The 20,055-nt window shown below is 33.6% G+C and overlaps 1 long non-coding RNA gene across 1 annotated transcript; it reads right to left on the reverse strand.

Annotated features, from left to right (window-relative positions):
• Positions 1–121: 121 nt before the first annotated feature.
• On the reverse strand, positions 122–2,960 carry LOC132268653 (uncharacterized). Its single transcript, XR_009469329.1, has 2 exons — positions 2,688–2,960; positions 122–493 (listed from the first exon to the last, which is right to left on the reverse strand). It is a non-coding gene; the product is annotated as an uncharacterized LOC132268653 (long non-coding RNA).
• Positions 2,961–20,055: the final 17,095 nt, after the last annotated feature.

The following is a 20,055-nucleotide window of genomic DNA, read 5'->3' on the forward strand; positions in this document are numbered from 1 at the left end:
TGATCTGAGAGCAATGAACCTTCTTTTTCAATTGAAACAAGCATTGAAAATATAGAGCAATAATGAATGAGAACACCATTTGCCCGGCAAGTAGCCATAATCAAAAGTTAAAACTGTCATATCGAACAACAGAACAATAAAAGCTAAGTTAATAATCAAAAGTTAAAACTGTCATATATAACAAAAAGACAATAGAAACTAAGTTAAAACAGTCAAGCATAACAATAACAACAGAAACTCCCGGTGTTCCACCACCTCTGGTTCATTTCTGAATTTGACGTTACATGTGGTATACTCCGGATCATTTCTGTATATTGTGGCTTGATGATTCACCAAAGCCGAATGTATGCCACACAATTTGTTACAGAGGTTGCAAGAAAATGCTTCCAACCTTTGCGGCCCGAGTACATACACACATTCTAGGGTTCTCTACATTGTGAACCACTATGTAACCAAAACAATTCTTGCAGACTTTGTTTGGCATCTTTTTGACCTGCGATATCAAATGACTACACAACTCAATCTATATGTCTAGAAATCCAAATATTGTTCCTTCACAATTTTTCAGAGGCCTACGTCCATCAACATAAAACATAAACATAATAATTAACCAAATTAATTACAAACTAATCTTGATATTTTTTTCAAGATTAGGGTACTGGAATTTGATTAATACGTAGATGCATACGTATAAATGTAGTATATAAAATATGAAGATTTGATTAAATGAATAACGTATATATAAACAAGAAAACAAACAATAACATATATGGAAAACAAAGGAAAAGAAAGATGGGATTATAGAAACAACACACACACACACATATATATATGCATCGAGAAACAAGAAGATAAAATTAAATATGGCTCACAAATGAAAGATTGAAAGGAAAAGGTAATGAGAGACAACCCATGCAAACTTGCTTGAATCCAATGTGAGAGTAAACTGGATGGCTTTGAGAATTAGAGATAACTTCCAAACAAAGACCCTTGGTAGTTGATTCATTATCACTAGGTTGAGGAAATCATTAACTTCTTGACCCAAATTTCATTCTTCACTTAATTCAAAGAAAGTAGTCAAATTTAGTTAGAAGCTGCCCCCAAACACACACAATCCACTCGACATTAAACAAACTATATGATCATGAATCCCAACATAAGATGAGTCTGACAAGATAAAAGACACAACTACATGACAATTTTTTTATTCTTTAAAAAGGACAAGAATACGAGAGTGACACGTCATAAATTCACAAAGAAAAATAATAGTAATAAAGAAATTTGGGTAAATAAAGAAAAATAATTCTGTACAACTTTCAAAATATCTCAATCCTTATTTTTAAAATATCTCAGTCAACTGTCACACATTTTAAGGTTGTGCTTAGAATTAAAACCATACAAGTCACAATGTAAAGTGCTGGATCCTTTCAATGCTTCTAACGTTTCCTATAACAGAATATGAGGGGAGTCAAATTAAAAAATATTCATAAAAAATTCATAAAAAATTATACCTTGCCAAACTTTGGTCAAATTTTTTTTGTTTTTTTAAATGATCTATATCTAGTCAAATATGACATAAATATGTACAAAAATAAACCAAAAAAGCCAAATATGTACTACAAAAGCTAAGTTGAACAATTTTGAGACAATAACAATCTTCTATTATGGAATTTGAACTAAAAGTCTCAACAATTAAGCCAAAATTTGAAGAACTGTCAAGTAAACCAATTAGACTTCTAATCAATAAACAAATACGAAATTCTTGTAGTAATTCCACAAATCAATAATCAAGCAAAACCCAAAACAGATCATGTGTAATATCACGTGAACACATCTTGTGTGTGTGTGTATATATGTATATAGTAAACAATATGAAATTGAAGAGATTTATCTTGTGTTCTTCTACAGGAACTCCTAATCCCCAAATCAACATAAAGTCAACAAGCAAATTCATCATTTCTAAATGTAAACTAATCTTTTTTTATATCAATAATCTTGAATTAAAGCATTTCCAAAAAGGAACAAAACATCCAGAAAAAGAAATTGATATACATGTAATTTTGTGTGTGTGTGAATATTTACACACATATATACACACACATCGTAGAAAATAGATCAGACAAAAAACAACAACTGTTAGTCTGTTTATTTTTTTTATTTTTTAGATTTTTAATGTACTGAAACAACAAATGAAACCATTTTGGGGAGGAAAGAGAGTGAGTGGGAAAAAATTTAAGAAAAGAGAAAAGATTCTCAGTGTTATACATACACACACACACACACACAGAAACAACCAATGGAACCCACTTTTGTCCCCAAAAAAAAATAAATAATAAATAAAGAGGAAGCCTATAAGGCCTATTCCAAAAAATTTCTCATGAGTCCACAGAATTTACAATATAGTCTGACAAGTGACAAAAAAAAAAAAAAAAAACAATCATCCCAATTAACCAGATTTATGGCAGTTCATTAAACTAAAAAAATCTATAAATCTAGAACCCAAGAATGATGAATGTAATAGGCCTCATGAAAATGCCACTCTTCTTAGCTACAAAGCTTATCACTACAACAAATACTTCTTACTGAGAAATGAACATAAATGAACCACATCAACTAGTAGTAACAAGTGTCTCCAGAGAATAGCAGCGAGGAAGGCAACAAAATCAAAATGAGCCAGGAAGGCATACCATGAAAAGACCTTCTATGAGGTTACGAACGAGACTTCGATCTCCGGTTTCTCTAAGCAGAGTAAGCTCTCTTCAGGTTGTGCTTAGAACCTGCCCAGCCACCGGGAGAGACGTACTGAAGAGAAGGGTTTAGTGCAGCAAAGATAGGGTGAGGAAGGGTAGTGTGTGTGTGTGTATATATAATGGTAGACAGATTGATAATATATATATCTATTATACGTGTGTATAAATGAAGTTCTCTGCCCAGCCCCTGTTTTGCAGCTGTAGTGTGCTGTGCAGAGTAAATAACAGGTTCGGAACAAGAAACATGTCTACTACTCTCAATTAACTGGAGTTAAAAATAAACCACACATGTAGGTTGGTTAGTATATAAGAAGGCCGGGTGCATATAATAGCAAGTAATAGAGTTTATATCTTGATTTGTTTTGCTTGAAACATAGTATAAGTTATAAAAAAAATTAAGTAATAACTTAGAGCATGGTAGTGAATGAAGAGATAATAATATGAGCAAAGAAATACATATTAATAGAGCATGCTTAGTGAATTTGACTATTAGGTCCTGGGTAATTAAATATATTTTGAAGGTTATTTTAGTATATAATGTATTATCTTCAATTTTCTATGCACCCTATCATTCAAGTTTTCACCGGCAAAGTGGACAAAATTGTGATGTAATGGGGGAATTCACATTTACATATGGTCAAAAGGTAAAAAAGGTGATGACAACGAGGCCCTGAACTTATTATTAACTCTTGAGCTAATAATAGATAGCTTTGCTGGTGGGTTTCGTTTCTTCACGCCCTAAACTTACTACTGTGGGAAAAACTTATCAAAGCATTCGCTAGAGGTCCTTAAATATTTATAAATTTATTGAAAAGTGTTGCTCAATATGACAATGATGTGCCCTTCCACTACGAATCCCAAGGAACAATGCCATTTCATATGTAGACTCATCACATGAAGAGAGAGAAAGAGTGCGTGTGAGAGAGAGAGAGAGAGAGAGAGAGTGTTTTTAGCCTTAGATTATGATTTTCCAGTGCTTCAATTCATAAAAGAAGGAAAATGATAAGTCACTGAATGATTTCTTTGGATAAGTTTTGAATTTTATATGTTTTTGTCCATCTCATCTACTTAAATAGTTTTTAAAAAATAATTATTTAACAAGTGATAAGTATAATCAATCATATCAAATTCGGTATTAATTCGGTTCTCCTATCATTATTCATAAAAAAAAAGAGTTGTTACAAGAGATCATTAACGTTTTTAATTCGGATGTTATGATTTTTTTTTTTAGAAGCATGTTGCGGTAATAAATATGTTTGTTTTAATATTTGATTTTTTTTTTTTTTTCAGGAGTTTACTTCGATCACCGGTTGGATATAGAGGTTGTGAGCTCTTCTATAATAAGAATGTATATTTGTTCTTTCTTGTTTGTATCTCAAATTTTTGGACTAGAAGTTAGTGAATTGGCAATTAAATGTTTCCTTTTTTCTTGACACCATACAGAAACAATATAATATTGTTCGCGTGCTCATAAATGCATCTTTGGTGCTATCTGACTAAGAAACCATTACATCTCTTGAGATTAATTTTTATATATATATATATTAAAATATCACATCATATGATTATAGTGACGCGGCTGATACCAGTACTAGCAGTAAAACAAGTTAAACAACCAACACACGCAAACAAGTAGTTTGCATTAATTAACGTTACTCCCTTTGTTTTTTTTCTTTCTTTGTTTTTTTGGAAGGTAAGTTAGTAGTATATATTAAATACAAAATATTACAATCCAATTGCCAAAGAGGCCCACGATTGTGAACTAGTCAGCAAGCGCTGTAAGGAGTTACAACCCAAGAGTGAAGAAAAAGTAGAAGCCACGGGCCCAAGCCCCAACAATATAGCACAAGACATTCTTAGTCTAGGTGTCCTGTGGACTAAGGCAGCGTATTTTCGGATTTAGTTTAGTATTTTCGAAGTTATTCCGATGGTGCGCGTAAAAGAAGGAAAAATATTAAGTGCTTGTGAGCATTTAAATTTAAGTTTATAGATTTTTCCTCCCCTTCAATTTAGCAAAGGCCTAAATTAAAATTTCAAAATGCGAACTTTCTGTCAAAAATTTATAAACTCAAATAGTGAAATGGTCATGTGGTACAACATTTCTTTGAATTTCAGTGAGTCCATTGATCTGTTTAATGCTTAAAAAACAATTGAGTCCTTTCCTCACTATAGTGATAAAGGAATTTCAGTGAGGCAAACGTATTTTTTATTGTCCAAATTACTTTTGTGGGTTGGGCAACACACACATGGTGGGCTAGGCCTTGGGGGTAGACCTTAGAAAAGCACATTGGCGCATGAGTAACTAGGCTTGATATATATGGTGCCGTTTGGTAGAGCATCAACAACAGACGATGGAGTCTCCAAGCATTTAACAACCTAATGTATAATCACACTTTTCTCGAGCACGACTGGGGCTTCCATAGTATTTAGGGTTTGCGCTTCGACGTTCTTAAACCCTAATCGCAAGAGAGAATCAGATCTTGTCGTGCAAAAATGGTGAATCCTGACAACTCTCTCCATCTTATTTTTTTTTTCTTTTTCCATAGTGTGTATATTTTTCGTCAATCTTTGTTTCTAGTGTTTGGTGTGTCGATGACATTTCTCAAACTTATCACAATTTGTTACCTTCAGTGTATGATGAAAGAGCCTTGCTTGATTGGTAGTTACATGGTAGTTTCTTGAGGTTGCCTGTTTATAATTAAGTTTGGTCAAATGTGGAATCCTTTAATCCTTTTCATGTACTAAAGAATTGGATGACATTCATGAAGGAATCCTATGTAGTTCTTTGGGTTTTTTTATTTTTTAAATTCCCTGGCAAGTCTTGAATTTACTCTTGAGGGCTTGATAATAATGGATCTGAGTGTGGTTGAAAGTAAATCTATTGCTGATCAATGTTTGAATCCTTTTCGTGTACTAAAGAATTGGATGACATTCACGATGGAATCCTATGTAGTTCTTTGGGTTTTTTATTTTTTAAATTCCCTGGCATGTTTTGAATTTACTCTTGAGGGCTTGATAATAATGGATCTGAGTGTGGTTGAAAGTAAATCTATTGCTGATCAATGTTTGAGTTGGGTCGAGTGTAAATCTATTGCTGAACAATGTTTAGCATATTATTGAGCGAGTAGTTGTTTTCACTTGTGATGCCAAAACTGATTCCCCTGATTTTTTTTTTTTGTATGGCTGTCACAGTAGTTCTTTAAAGCATGTGAAGATTGCTTAGATATTCTTTATTAAAATGCTTTGCTAAATTTACATATAATATCTCAGTTACCGATGCGTTGGGTTGCTGCTTTAGATTTGGTATCTGGTTTAGATGATTAGAGCTAATTTTTAGTGCACACCTTAGTATCTCTGATATCATTCTGTTAATGATGAAAGCTGCAGATGCCAAAACCGAACAACTTGAGTAACCACCTTCCTAACAAAATGATTAGTTGTTTTACAGGCTGTATCTCCAATAATCAATTATTATTATTTATTTATTTATTACACATGTTTTCTCTTTCTTTAGATTAGTCCCCCATCCCTTGTATGTCCTGGATCTGCTAGTAACTCTTTTCCAAAAACTTTTCCGTGCATGTGTGGTTGCTAGATTGAGTGATTCCTGCAGTGAGAATTTTCATCCGGCGACGTGGATAATTGCTGTAACACAAGAAATTTACCATAAGCCTGACTTGATCAATGAATTCTGAGTTTTGCTTTCTTTTATTGTTCTCTTTGCAGACAAGAATCTTAGCAATGAATTCATCACATATCCTCACTGCAAGTTAATGAGGAAATGATGGCGGATGTATAGTAGTGATCTAAATAAACTGCTGCAGGAGCTTGACTTATTCTTTTATTATTATTATTATTATTATTTCTCTTTCTTTCAGTAAATATACAGGAGTCCCTATATGCTATCCTTTTTCTCTAATCGCTGCCTAAGAGATAATGTGACCGCTGCTCAAACTATTTTATTAACTTTCCTCTAATTACCCAAAGTACTCTTCCGTGAAACATATCTTTCCTGCACTAAACCCTTCTCTCTAGTCTCTCCCAGTCTCTATCTCTTAGAATGTCTCTCTGACTCTTATCTTCTCTCATAGGTTACTCTTATTTCTCTTTTGTAGTCATTCTCTCTTTGGCTCTCTCTCTTCTCTCACTTCATAGCAAAAATACATAATTTTCATTGGAATACATAGCCCTGTATGTGGAAAATCAATGTCAACTCTTTCTTTCTCTCTCTACATATGTGTGTTTTAGAGCTGATTTATCAGCATGTACTGAACTCTGTTTCTATCCCTCTTAAAAATATATTTGCCATATTTGTGCTGTTAAGGGCTAAAATTAATTAATTATAAAAGGGCTAAAATTAATCTATGCATGTAGTCGATTATGAAGGATAAGCAGCTATTGAAGCTCAACTGTGTTTGATTGGGGCTCAACTATTGGAGGTCTCATCAATGCATGTGTTCGATTTGGGCAGACTGATTTCCTGCGGCAATAAGGTAAGAAATTTTGATTTTCTGCACAAGATTTTCTATTTCTCTGTCTGGTTGTTTTGAAATGAAATGGAAATTGTGCTAGATGATGTTTATGGTTTTTGTATGAACTCTTTGCATTTGAAGAGTTGAAAGAGAAAGATTGAGGGGAAAAAATGATAGATCTGGTTTTCCTTTATGTTAAATGTAATTTACACTTTCATACATACATATTTCATGTAATGTATCTACTATAAACAAGTGCAACATTTAGGAGTTACCAATCTCGGAAGAAAATTTATCTCATCATATGTGACTTTACGACACGTGTGTTTTGATGCTTTGGAATAATGCCAAGAGAAGCTATTCTGATGGTGAGGATAATAGATATTTTGTTAGGATAAAGTCTTGTACATGGAGTTCACCTCCTTTTATCATGGTAAAAGAAGCATACACCAAGGAAGCTTAGTGCCTTGCAATCGACATGATCTGCTAATAAGTAATGCAGGTCAAAAGCATACACCATTGGTTTCCCGGTTTTGTATCTAATAAAAGAAAAATTAGAACTTCTTGAGTAGCCTTAAAAGGTATGTATGGCAAATTAATTTTAGTATGTATATATAAGTTCTAAAATTAATTAATTATCTAATCAGGAATTATATATATATATATATATATATATATATATATATTTAGTATGTATATATAAGTTCCGGAATATATATACACACACAAGTAGATCACTCCAATCACTTGAAAAGGAGATATATTAGGGTTATACATCATATGAATATGAATACATGACCGACTAATAGTAAATTCAGCTAACAAAGTAGTTTAAAGCAGAATAAGAATATACACAAAGGTTGGAGCTTAAAATAAGGGAAAATATCAACTCTTCTTTCCTATTTTCAACTCAAAAAACTAGAACACCTTCTGAATAGTGAGGAAATGACTCAGTTGTTTTTTAAGCATTAAATAGATCAAAGGACTCACTGAAATGCAAAGAAATGTTGTTGTACTAAATCACCACTTCACTATTTGAGTTTATAAATTTTTGAAAGATAGTTTGCATTTTGAAATTTCAGTTTAGGCCCCTGCTAAGTTGCAGGAGAGGAGGAACCTGTACAGTTAAATTTTAAATGGTCACAAGTACTTAATTTTTTTCCTTCTTTTATCTAATTTACCAATTAAGGAAAAGTTATGAAATTAACATGACCACATAAAGCTCAAATTAGTGGATTCAGCAACTGTATTAAGCATACTGCTAATGATTATTGCCATAAGTAATCAAAGGCTAAAACTCATGCCAACATGCAATTGCAGAATCCAATAAATGGAGACTTGCTTATAGTCTAACAGAGAGAGATCAAAACTTATTCACCCAAACATACAATAATTGTTACATCAAGTTTACACCAAAATAAGAATCACTTAACCAACTTCATTTAAGATTTATCACTAACAATCTATGCTTTCAAAAATCAACATCAGGTAAGAACACCTACTTTGTGAAACACAGCTGATCAGATTACTTTGTTATAAACTGACTTCACAACAGTGTGTTTATGATCTGCATAATTGTGCAGAATTGTCTGCAATAAGAATCATATACAGAGGCATTTGACCAGTGCAGACAAACTTACCCTGGCAACAAAAACAGACAAAAAGAAGGGCATTACTAGACCAAATCCGAAAATAGACTGCGTTAGTCCACAGGATACCTTTTGAGGTCACTCAACATGTTCTAATTTTTCTTCTATTAGATACAAAACCGGAAAATTCTGCCAAATATGTGCAACAGAACAAGATTTAGAAACCATGCCAAACTCAACATGGTTATGTTATGACCTGCATTACTTGTCAGCAGATCATGTTGATTGCAGGGTACTAAGCTTCCTTGGTGTATGCTTCTAACTTTTACCAAATTCTATTTACCAGGAGAAAAGGAGGTGAACTCCATATACAAGATTCTATCCTAACAAAATGTCTATTATCCTCACCAACGACATAACTTGTGAAAGTCCTTGGCATTATTCCAAAGCATCAAAACATGTGTCATAAAGTCATTGATGATGAGATAAATTTTGTTCTGAGATTGATAACTCCTAAATGTTGCACTTGTTTATACTACATACATTAAATGAAATATAATTACAATAAACATAAAGGAAAACCAGATCAATCATTGTTTTTTCCTCAATCTTTCTCCTTCCAACTCTTAAAATGCAAAGAGTTCATACGAAAACCATAAACATCATCAAGCACAATTTTCATTTCATTTCAAAACAACCAGACAGAGAAATAGAAAATCATGCGCAGCAACTCAAATTTTCTTACCTTATTGCCTGCAGAAAATCAGTCGGCGCAAATCAAACACATCCATTGATGAAAACTTCAATAGTTGAACCCCAACTAAACATAGTTGAGCTTCAACAGCTACTTTAGATTCCAATCCAAGCTCCCATAGCTGCTTATGCTTCATACTCGACTACATGCATTGATTAATTTTAGCCCTTAAAAGCACAGGTATGGCAAATATATTTTAAAGAGAGAGAGAGAAACAGAGTTCGGTACATGCTGATAAATGATCTATAGTACACATATATATTTATATATGTATAATATGTTTATATGTAGAGAGAGAGAAATGAAGGGTTGAAATTGATTTTCCAGTTACAGGACTATGTATTTCAATGAAAATTCTATTCTTGCTATGAAGTGCGAGAGGAGAGAGAGAGAATGGCTGCAAGAGAGAAATAAGAGTAGTCTATGAGAGAAGATAGAGTCAGATAGACATTCTAAGGCAGTAATAAATGGGCTCCTGCAGCGGTTTAGTTAGACCGATGCCGATTAGTCCCACTCTGTGCTTCCAGCTTTCCTAAGTGAGTGAGTTAATAGTGAGTTAGCCGATTAAGGGGTCTCTCGAGCCGGAAGTTCCGTTCACACTCCTATATACATCTGCCATCATTTCCTCATTAACTTGCAGTGAGGATATATGATGAATTCAGTGCTAAGATTCTTGCCTGCAAAGAGAACAATAAATGAAAGCAAAACTCAGAGTTCATTGAACAAGTCAGGCTTATAGTAAATCTCTTGCGTTACAACAATTATCCAAGATGAAAATTCTCACTGCAGGAATCACTCAATCTAGGAACCATCTTTCATGCACGAAAAAGTTTTTGGAAAAGAGTTACCAGCAGATCCAGGACATACAAGGGATGAGAGACTCTTTTAAAGAAAGAGAAAATATGTGTAAGAAAAAAAAAAAAAAAAATGATTACTGGAGTTACAGCCTCAAAAACCACTAAACATGTGTTAGGAAGGTGGAAAGATAAGTTGTTCGGTTTTGGTCTGCACTGAAATTAAATCTAATCATCTAAACCGGCAACCCAATGCATCGGGAATGGAGATATTATATATAAATTTGGCAAAGCATTTTAATAAAGAATATATAAGCAATCTTCACATGCTTTGAGAACTACTATAACAGCCATACATATAAAAACATATGCAGGGGAATCAGTTTTGGCATCACAAGTAAACACGACTACTCATTAATCGAGCGCTCAATAAAATGCTAAACATTGATCACCAATAGATTTACTTTCAACCAAACTCAGATTTATTATTATGATCAAGCCCTCAAGAATAAATTCAAGACATGCCAGGGAATTAAAAAATCAAAGAACTACATTGGCTTCCTTCATAAAATTTCAATCAATTCTTTAGTAAATGAAAAGGAACCCATATTTGACCAAACTGAATTGTAAATTGGCAACCTCAAGGATGTAATGTGTCCCAAAGCTTCCATTCACTATGTTTGAAGATACCCATGCCGCGGTGCCTAGACGGGGGATAGAATAGAATGTCAATAGGATCATCAATATAGTATATGGAATTCAGTTGACATCCGGGCCATTTGGAAGCTGAAATACAAATGGAATGGTTATCTCCCAAAAACAGGGTGTCTCCTCCCAAATTCTTCACTTCAACCAGCATATGCGAAGCCTCCTCGAATTGGTCTAAGAGCAACTTGAAAACCTTAAAACCCTGGAGTTGCATGCTGTGAATCGTCTCCAAGTTTTAAAAACCTTTGTACAAGAAGGATTTACCAGTAGATGATTCAACAAGATACTTCTGTTCAGAATACGGAATAGTCTTGCGGAGCCTTACTCTCCCCAGCCCTTCTATTAGCATCAATTATTAGGATTCTATTTCTAATATCAACTGCAAAAATCCGGCATTTATAATATATGACATCAAAGATGGGCTTAAATCTCTCTTTATCTTTGTAAGTCCAAGCTTCATCTCCTACCCGAATAAATGCCAGGTTACAACAATCACCATAGATGGTGGTAACAATATAGTCATTAGGAGATGAAGCAGAGTCTGACAATATAACCTTTACAACTTCAAACTCAGCCTCAACACCATTGTTGCCATTCTGATGAGGACCTTTGAATTCTGAGAGGTCCATAATTGGAGGAAGCTCAAAGGTAGCACCAGAGAACGGATTCATTAGAGTTTAGAGAACGGATTCATTAGAGTTACGCCCAAGGATTCTTTCACCGTAAACAGCCAACCATGTGAGGAACCATAAAACCTCTTTTTGTAAGGTACCTGTAACTAAAAATCATATAGTTTATTGTGAGTGATGCGTTGTGAGTGATGCTGCATAGACTACGCCTTTCATGGCACCATCAAGAATGGAACTTGTGTGGAACACTTATTTTGAACGAATTTAACTTTGTTATCCATTGCCATAGACTGCCATGATTTGCAAACCACACCAAATCGAACATATTCAAAAAGCGAAACCAAATTGTCCAGAATCCTATAGCGATGCCCAATTTGACTCCTCCATTGTCATATCCCGTAAGTTCTTTGGCAGGGATTGTGAGGTCTTATACAAGATTGGCGAGATATTGGTGCAATACCTGTTTCACTTATCAATTTTTTTTTGGTGCAATACCTCTTTCATCATACAATGGAGATAACAGATATGCTACTAATAAAATTAATTTTATATATTAGAATCTAATTGAGACGCTACCAAATCCAATTCCCATAAAAAAAAACTATATATATTGTGAATATGAACAATCAAAACAAGTAAGGCTGCAATAATCTTAATCTTTATATGAATATATAAAGTATGACAAATATAAATAGTAAATTCAGCTAAGAAAGTAGGTAAAAGCAGAATAAGAATATAGGGTTTATTCTTCTATAGAAAACCAAGTACAGAAATCACTCCGAAGACTCGTGAGGATATCTTGCAGCTCCACATCGGCAGTCACCATGTCACAGTCGCCGTGCTGCAACAATCCCCACCCAACGGATGGAAGAAGCGTCTGGAACAAGCGACAATGAGCACGGCATCTGAGATGGAGACGCGCGCTGTCGGCAAGTTTGCAGCGGTGGCGGTAGAGGCGACAGCATGTTCACAGCGGTGATGAGGTCGGGACGGCGATATTGGGAGAGAATGTGGCTGAGGACGCGGCGGTGGTGAAATTGAGAGAGAAGGCGGCATCGCGCAGAGAGAGAGGAGGGGGAAACGAAAGTGGGTTAGGGTCAAAATTACATTAACGAGGACGACGACTTCCTCTAGCATCAGCGACGAAGTGGCAATGAGAACGCCGACCACCTCTAGCACCAGAGGCGAAGCGGCGACGAGGACCACGACCACCTTGTTCTCAAATCCATCCCTCACCGCACTGACGATGACATCCTCAACGACTCTGTATCATCTTCCCTGACTCATTCTTCACTATCTCGCTACCTTCCACGCCCACGCTTCCCATCAGATCGCGTAAGAGGTTTTTGTCTTGGTGTTTGGTTTGTGACAGTTGTGTGTGGCTCGTAGAGAACCAGAACGGCGAAGGGAGTCTCGATTTTTAAGTTTTTAGTTTGGGATTTTTTTCATGGGAACTTTTCCTGTGGATAATTTTTGCAATTTAAAAAATATAGTGGTGGCATAGTGGCATGTGTTCATCGCATGCCTAATTGGCCAGAGAAATCAAGCGTTACTTCATCAGTGGGTAATTTTTGCTATTTTAAAAATATAGTGCTGAGATGTGCTCATCACGTGCCTAATTGGCCGGATAAATTAAATGCAACTTTATTGATGGGTAATTTTTGCAAAAAAATTGATAATTTAAGGAATTAATCATAAAAAAAATAGTTTAAGAAAGATTTTTTTTTTTTTTTTTTAGGAAAGTTGGGGTTTTTTTGCGCTTTACCCTAATAAATCAACTCTCTGAACCCACTTCAGTTGAGATAGTAATTTTTTATAAGTTATTCAACTTCATAATAGAAGAAAATGAATTAGAGAAGAACTATCAAAATTTCATAATTTATTCAACTCCATCAATGCTAATAGTGATAGTAATTTTTGTTTTATGTTTTTATTTTCTTATAATTTTTTTTATGTTTTTATTTTTTTATATTGTGTGCTTTGACTTTAATTTGAATTTTTTTCTTCTTTTTTTGTGTTTTTTAAAAATTAATTTGGAATGTCATTGAATTTTAAAGTTTATCTTTTTTGATGAAAATAGTCTTTAATTGTTTTGATGATAGTTTTCATTGAAATATGTAGTCATGTAACTAGAAAATCAGTGATAGATTGTTCACATGGAACGGGTTATCTTGAATTCACAAGGTGGTGTAATTTGAATCCACAAACTAGAAAAAAATTCACAAAGGAGTATAATATTTCTATTGATAAAGTTGAGTGATTCTCTGCTATCGCAATACATGTTTTTATAATAGAGAAAACCTAACACTAGAAGAAAACTAAAATCTAATCGAAAATAATTCCTAAGGATAAAAAAAAACAGGAAACAAAAAAAAAAAAAAAAAAAATCTAAAACTAAAAACCCTCTAAAAATATAAAAGAAACTAATAAACTAATAAACCTAATTAAAAAAATACTAGGAACTCTGTTTCTATCTTAAAAATATATTTGCCATACATGTGCTGTTAAGGCTAAAATTAATCAAGGCATGTAGTCGATTATGGCTTATAAGCAGCTATTGGAGCTCAAATGGGAATCTAAAGCAGCTATTGAACCTGAATTATGTTTGATTGGGGCTCGGCTATTGAAGTAATCAATCAATGCATGTGTTTGATTTGGGCCAACTGATTCCCTGCGGGCAATAAGGTTAGAAATTTTGATTTCCTGCACAGCTGCACATGATTTTCTACAATGTAAATTTGTACTAGATCATGCTTATTGTTTTTGTTTGAAAACTTTTCATTTGAACAGTTGAAAGAGAGAGATTGAGCATGGTTTTTGTATGAACTCTTTGCATTTGAAAGTTAAATTCAATTAATAAGAAACAGAATAGTACAAGATTAGCAATAGCTAACCAATAGACCATGGAGGCCCGGAGACACAACATACAAAGGCCCACAATAAGTCTACCACACAATTCAAATGGCCCCGAAACACAACATACAACGGCCCACAATACAAGACCCAGAAATGGAGGCCGAAATGAGAAACCCCACACACTGACAACACATATTTCATTTAATGCATGTAGTATGGGTTGGATAGCAAAGTTCTTCAAACAACTGCAACATTTGTCATTCAATTTTTATAGCTTTAGTGCGAATATGCTTATATTAGGAGTTATCAATCTCAGTAGAAAATTTATATCATCATACATGACTTTACGACACTTGTGTTTTGATGGTTTGAATCTTGTACATTGAGTTAACCTCCTTTTCACTTGGGAAATAGAATTTGTTAAATAGAATGCAGACAATTCTGCACACTTATGCAGACAATTCATCAGGTAAGTTTGTTTGCAGGGTCAAATGCCTCAGTATATGATTCTGCTTCAATTCAGTGTGGAGTCACCTCAGAAAATCGCTACTATGAAGGATTGGTATCAGCTTTTTGCTGGAAGACAGGCAGACCTGCAGCATACTTCAGCAATTGTACGATTAAAATTGTTTGGCAAGTTTTTTAATGGAATTGGGGGGCAAAATGAATTCATGTTGTCGACTGAGATTATGGTTCTAGTCCAAGTGCAAATGAAGAAGAGAGATTATGGTAAACAAGCAAATGAAGAAGAGATGCATTTTTGGAAGGGATAATTGGCAGCAAGGGAACTAGACATCAGTTTCAGGTTTGCAGTGCTGGACAAGTTTGTTTTTTGTTGTGTGTAACTTGTTCTGGTGATTGTAATTTATGGTGGTAATGATCTGAGAGTAATGAGCCTTCTTTTTCAATTGAAACAAGCATTGAAAATATAGAGCAATAATGAATGAGAACACCATTTGCCCGGTAGGTAACCATAATCAAAAGTTAAAACTGAACAACATATTAACAGAAACTAAGAACGCAAATTAAAACTAGCAACAAGCCTTCTTTTTGCGTACTCCAAAGGCTTGAGATGCCAGCAAAGCCACCTTAAGACCCACCAGCTATAAGCCCGCTTACAATCATAATCTGAATATATTTCTCAAGTATAAGCCATAAATACATCATCTTAAACATTCCCAACATACATATAATCGGCCCACGCTGCATAAATTTATAACTAATCTAATCAAACTAAGTCATGTGCCCCCAAAGCCTCAACCACCCCTCAAAGGCTACAAGCCCGCTTACAATCATATCAAAGTCATGTGCCCCCAAAAGCTCCTTCTTAGTCTAAACCACCCCAGCCTCACACCCATCCCTTTCAAGGTGCACTACAATATTTAAACTCCTCTTCTCATAAGCTACAATCATGCTAGCAAAATCTCCTCCATTTTCTTTCCTGGAATGAAAATAAACAAATATATAGAGTTGTGTAGCCATTTTCGTCTCAAATCTAAGCATTTCCCATTGATATTGTAGGGGTTGCCATAGGTGCAGGTTGGCAGTTTTCAGTTGCACTGTTAAACACCGGATGCTACTATATTTTTGGCTTCCTTTAGGTTCTCTTATTTTCACCAAACTCAAAAATATGCCCAACAAAGATATGCTTTGGTTACATAGTGGTTCACAACATTGAGAATCCTACAGTGAACCAGTGAACCACCGTAGGATTCTCAATGTTGTGAACCACTGTGTAACCAAAGCATATCTTGCACACATTGTTGGACATATTTTTGAGTTTGGCGAAGACCTAAAGGAAGGCCAAAAATAGAGTAGCACCCGGTGTTTATCAGTGCAACTGAAAACTGCCAACCTGCAATGCAATATCAACGGGAAATGCTTAGATTTGAGACGAAAATGGCTACACAACTCTATATATATGACTAGGAATCCAAATGCTGTTCTTCTACAAAATTTTTAAAAACCTACATCCATCAACATAAAACAGAAACATAATAATTAACAAAAATAATTACGAACTAATTAATAAATTGAAATGAAAGAGTTTCAAAAGAGAAATGATATTTGCATTTTACCGTTATTAAAAAAAAAAATAATAATAAAAAAATAAAACGCTATTAAAAAAAAAACGCATTTTACCGATATTTCAAAAAACGCTAAACTTATAACCAAAAATAGCATTATAGTACACTTGTGAAGGCAATTGTATCATTTCATTTATTTGAAAATCAATTTGAGTATTAAGGTTTAAAACTGTAGTATAAATGCCACATCCTTTTAAAATTACAAAGTCTAATAAATAAGAGAATTATGAAAGATATTCCCACCATATAAAGCACTTTTGTAGTGCACTTACTATTACTGTCTAAAAAAAACGTAGAAAATCACACTTGTTCTTCAAGCGCAAAAAAAAACTTAAAACTTCACAATTATCAAAAGATACTTACAATGCAATTATGTTTAAGTGTAGTGTAAGAGCGTTACTGTTATGTTTCTTTTATTGTACCTTTTTTTATTTTTTTAAAATCAAAAACAATTTTCAAAAAAGTTTTTGAAAACAAAAATGGCTCATTGGATATTTCAGGTCAGGGTAAGGGTCATAAGAGTCATTGTACTAGAAGTAGTAGAATACTGAAGAAAAGAGCAGAGGAAGGTGGATGGTGTGTTCTCAGTTTCCACTTTCCTTCTGAGTAATATCATATCTTTCTTCTCAATTCCCCTTTTGTAATTTTTTCTCTGCAGAAATCCCTCTCTCTCTCTCTCCAAAAAAAAAAAAAAAAAAACAAACTACTGTACAACTTTCAAAATATCTCCCAAAAAAAAAAATATATATATATATATAGTAAATAAAGAAAAATAAAGAAGACATAAGTAAATTATCAGCAAAGGCCAAGAAATTAAATATGGCTCACAAATGAAAGATTGAAAGGAAAAGATAATAAGAGACAACCCAGAGGGCATTCAATTTGAAAATACGAAAATGGATACACAACTCTATATGCTTTCAATTTATCAACAATATAAAAATTATTACAAGAGATGGAGTTACCGTGAAGAACTGGTTGGATACTGTTGAGGAGAATGGTTGCTGCTAGAAAATGAAAAAAGAAAAAGAAGCAAGGATTAATCGGACATGGATGCAAAACAAAGAGACAACCATAGTTTTGTGAGGGCAAAAGTTGAGGAAGGGTATTGTGTGTGTGTGTGTGTGTAGCTGAATGGAATGACTGTTAGAAGGGTGAGTCCTGGAATATGAATGCTTACTGGTGAATGAATGTGCACAGGGGACCAATGGGTAGAACTTATAGAGAGTAGACCTGATGGAATGAATGCTTATTGGTGAATGAATGCGCACAGGGGCACCAACTATGTCCTGGGTAATTAAATATATTTTGAAGGCTATTTTAGTATATATTGTATTATCTTCAATTTTGTACGCACCCTCTCATCCAAGTTTTCACCGGCAAAGAGAGGACAAAATTGTAATGTAATGGGTGGATTCACATGTACTAACTAGTGTGTGTGTTTTACACCTAGTCAAAAGGTAAAGGCTGATGATAATGAAGCCTCTCTTATTATTAACTCTCGAGAGCTTAAACCGGGTAGCTTTGAATTTATCCCTAAATATTTATAAATTTATTGAAAAGTGTTACTCAATGTGACAATGATGTGCCCTTGGAATGACAATGCCATTTCATATTCATAGGGAGAAAGAGTGTGTGTGAGAGAGAGTATTTTTAATCCTAAATTTTGATTATTGAGTGTCTTCAAACATTGATAGAGTTGTTGCAAGATATTATTAAAGTTTTTAATTCAGATGTTATGAATTTTTTTTTAATAAAAATAATTCGAACCTCATTAGAAGTATGTTGTGAGTAATAAATCTGTGTTTATTTCAATATTAATGCATTATTACGGTTGGATATAGAGATTGCGAGCACTTCCATGAGAAATTGTGTTTATATATGTATAATAAGAATGTATTTTTGTTCTTTCTTTTTTATATATCAAATTTTTAGATTAGAAGTCAGTCGAGGAAAGGAATTGGCAATTAAATGTTTCCTTTTTTCTTGACACCATAAATGAACAATATAACATTGTTCATGTGCTCATAAATGCATTTTTGGTGCTATCCAAGGCTGTGAAACCATTACATCTCTTGAGATTAATACAGTATATATATATCATTATAATCATATAATATAATATTTTAATATATATTGCATCATATGATTAAAATATTACATCATATGATTATAATGATGCGTAGGAGTAAAATAAGTAAACAACAAACACACGCAAACAAGAAATGTGCATTAATTAACATTACTCCTTTCCAAATGTTGTTGTTGACCTGACACAAGACCTATTCATAGCCAAAACAACACAAATAATGTACCACATAAATAAAAGAATTAGCTCAATTCCAACCCATGTATATATTTATTTTGTATACAACACCCTTCTCGCTCTAAAACATGGACTTGTTAGCTGGCCATCATTTATTCTTCTTGATGCTGAAGTAGCAGTAGCAGGCCATCATTTATTGTTGATGCATGCTGCAGTAGCAGACCAAACAAAGACTCACCATCGTTGAAAAAAAACAGAAGAACTTCTGAAAATCAGTCAGTTAACAAGAAAGGAATGATAATTATGATATAGCATCTTGTCATTGTCATCATCAGTTTATCAAAATTCACACGAAAGCTATAAAAATTGAATGATAAATGTGTGGCACTTGTTTAAAGAACTCTGCTATCCAACCCATACAACATACATACATCAAATGAAACATGTTAAAATCAGAATTTTATTTTATTATTATTATTATTATTACTATTTTTTTCAATTCTTAAAATGCAAAGAATGCTTACAAAAACCATAAAAATCATGTAGCACAATTTCAATTTCATTTCACAACAACCAAACAAAAAAATAGAAAGTTAATTGCAGGAGATCAAATTTTCTCACCTTATCGCCCACAAGAAATCATTGACCCCTAATCGAACACATGCATTGTTAAGAACTTCAATAGTTGAGTCCTAATGGAACACAGTTAAGCCCTATTCAAACACATGCATTGTTTAGAACTAAAATTATGAGTACATGATATCACTGTTGTAAAAAGTCTCGAATGTGACCATCGTGAGAAAGTTGTCCTCTCCCACCCTATTCGGAATTAATTTTTATTTATTGCATTAATTAATTTTATAATATTTTTATGATTTTTATTTTCTCCTCTTTGCATGAGTTACCAATTATACCATACTATGAAACATAGCATTTGACACATCATCAAGTCATCAACAACATGTCATCACCCACAATTTAATTCATATTTATTTCAAATTAGTTGCTATATTATATATATATATATATAGAAGAAAAGGCAACTCTCATTTTTTTCATAATCTCTCTCATTTATTTATTTATTATTATTATTATTATTTTTTGAGTTAGAAAATATTAATGCTTCTCCAAACAATCTCAAAACCAATGT

This window comes from Cornus florida, unplaced genomic scaffold (genome assembly GCF_030987335.1).
Source record: "Cornus florida cultivar Cherokee Brave unplaced genomic scaffold, ASM3098733v1 CherokeeBrave_3.0.0_Hap2_Chr08, whole genome shotgun sequence".
Classification (NCBI taxonomy): Eukaryota; Viridiplantae; Streptophyta; class Magnoliopsida; order Cornales; family Cornaceae; genus Cornus; species Cornus florida.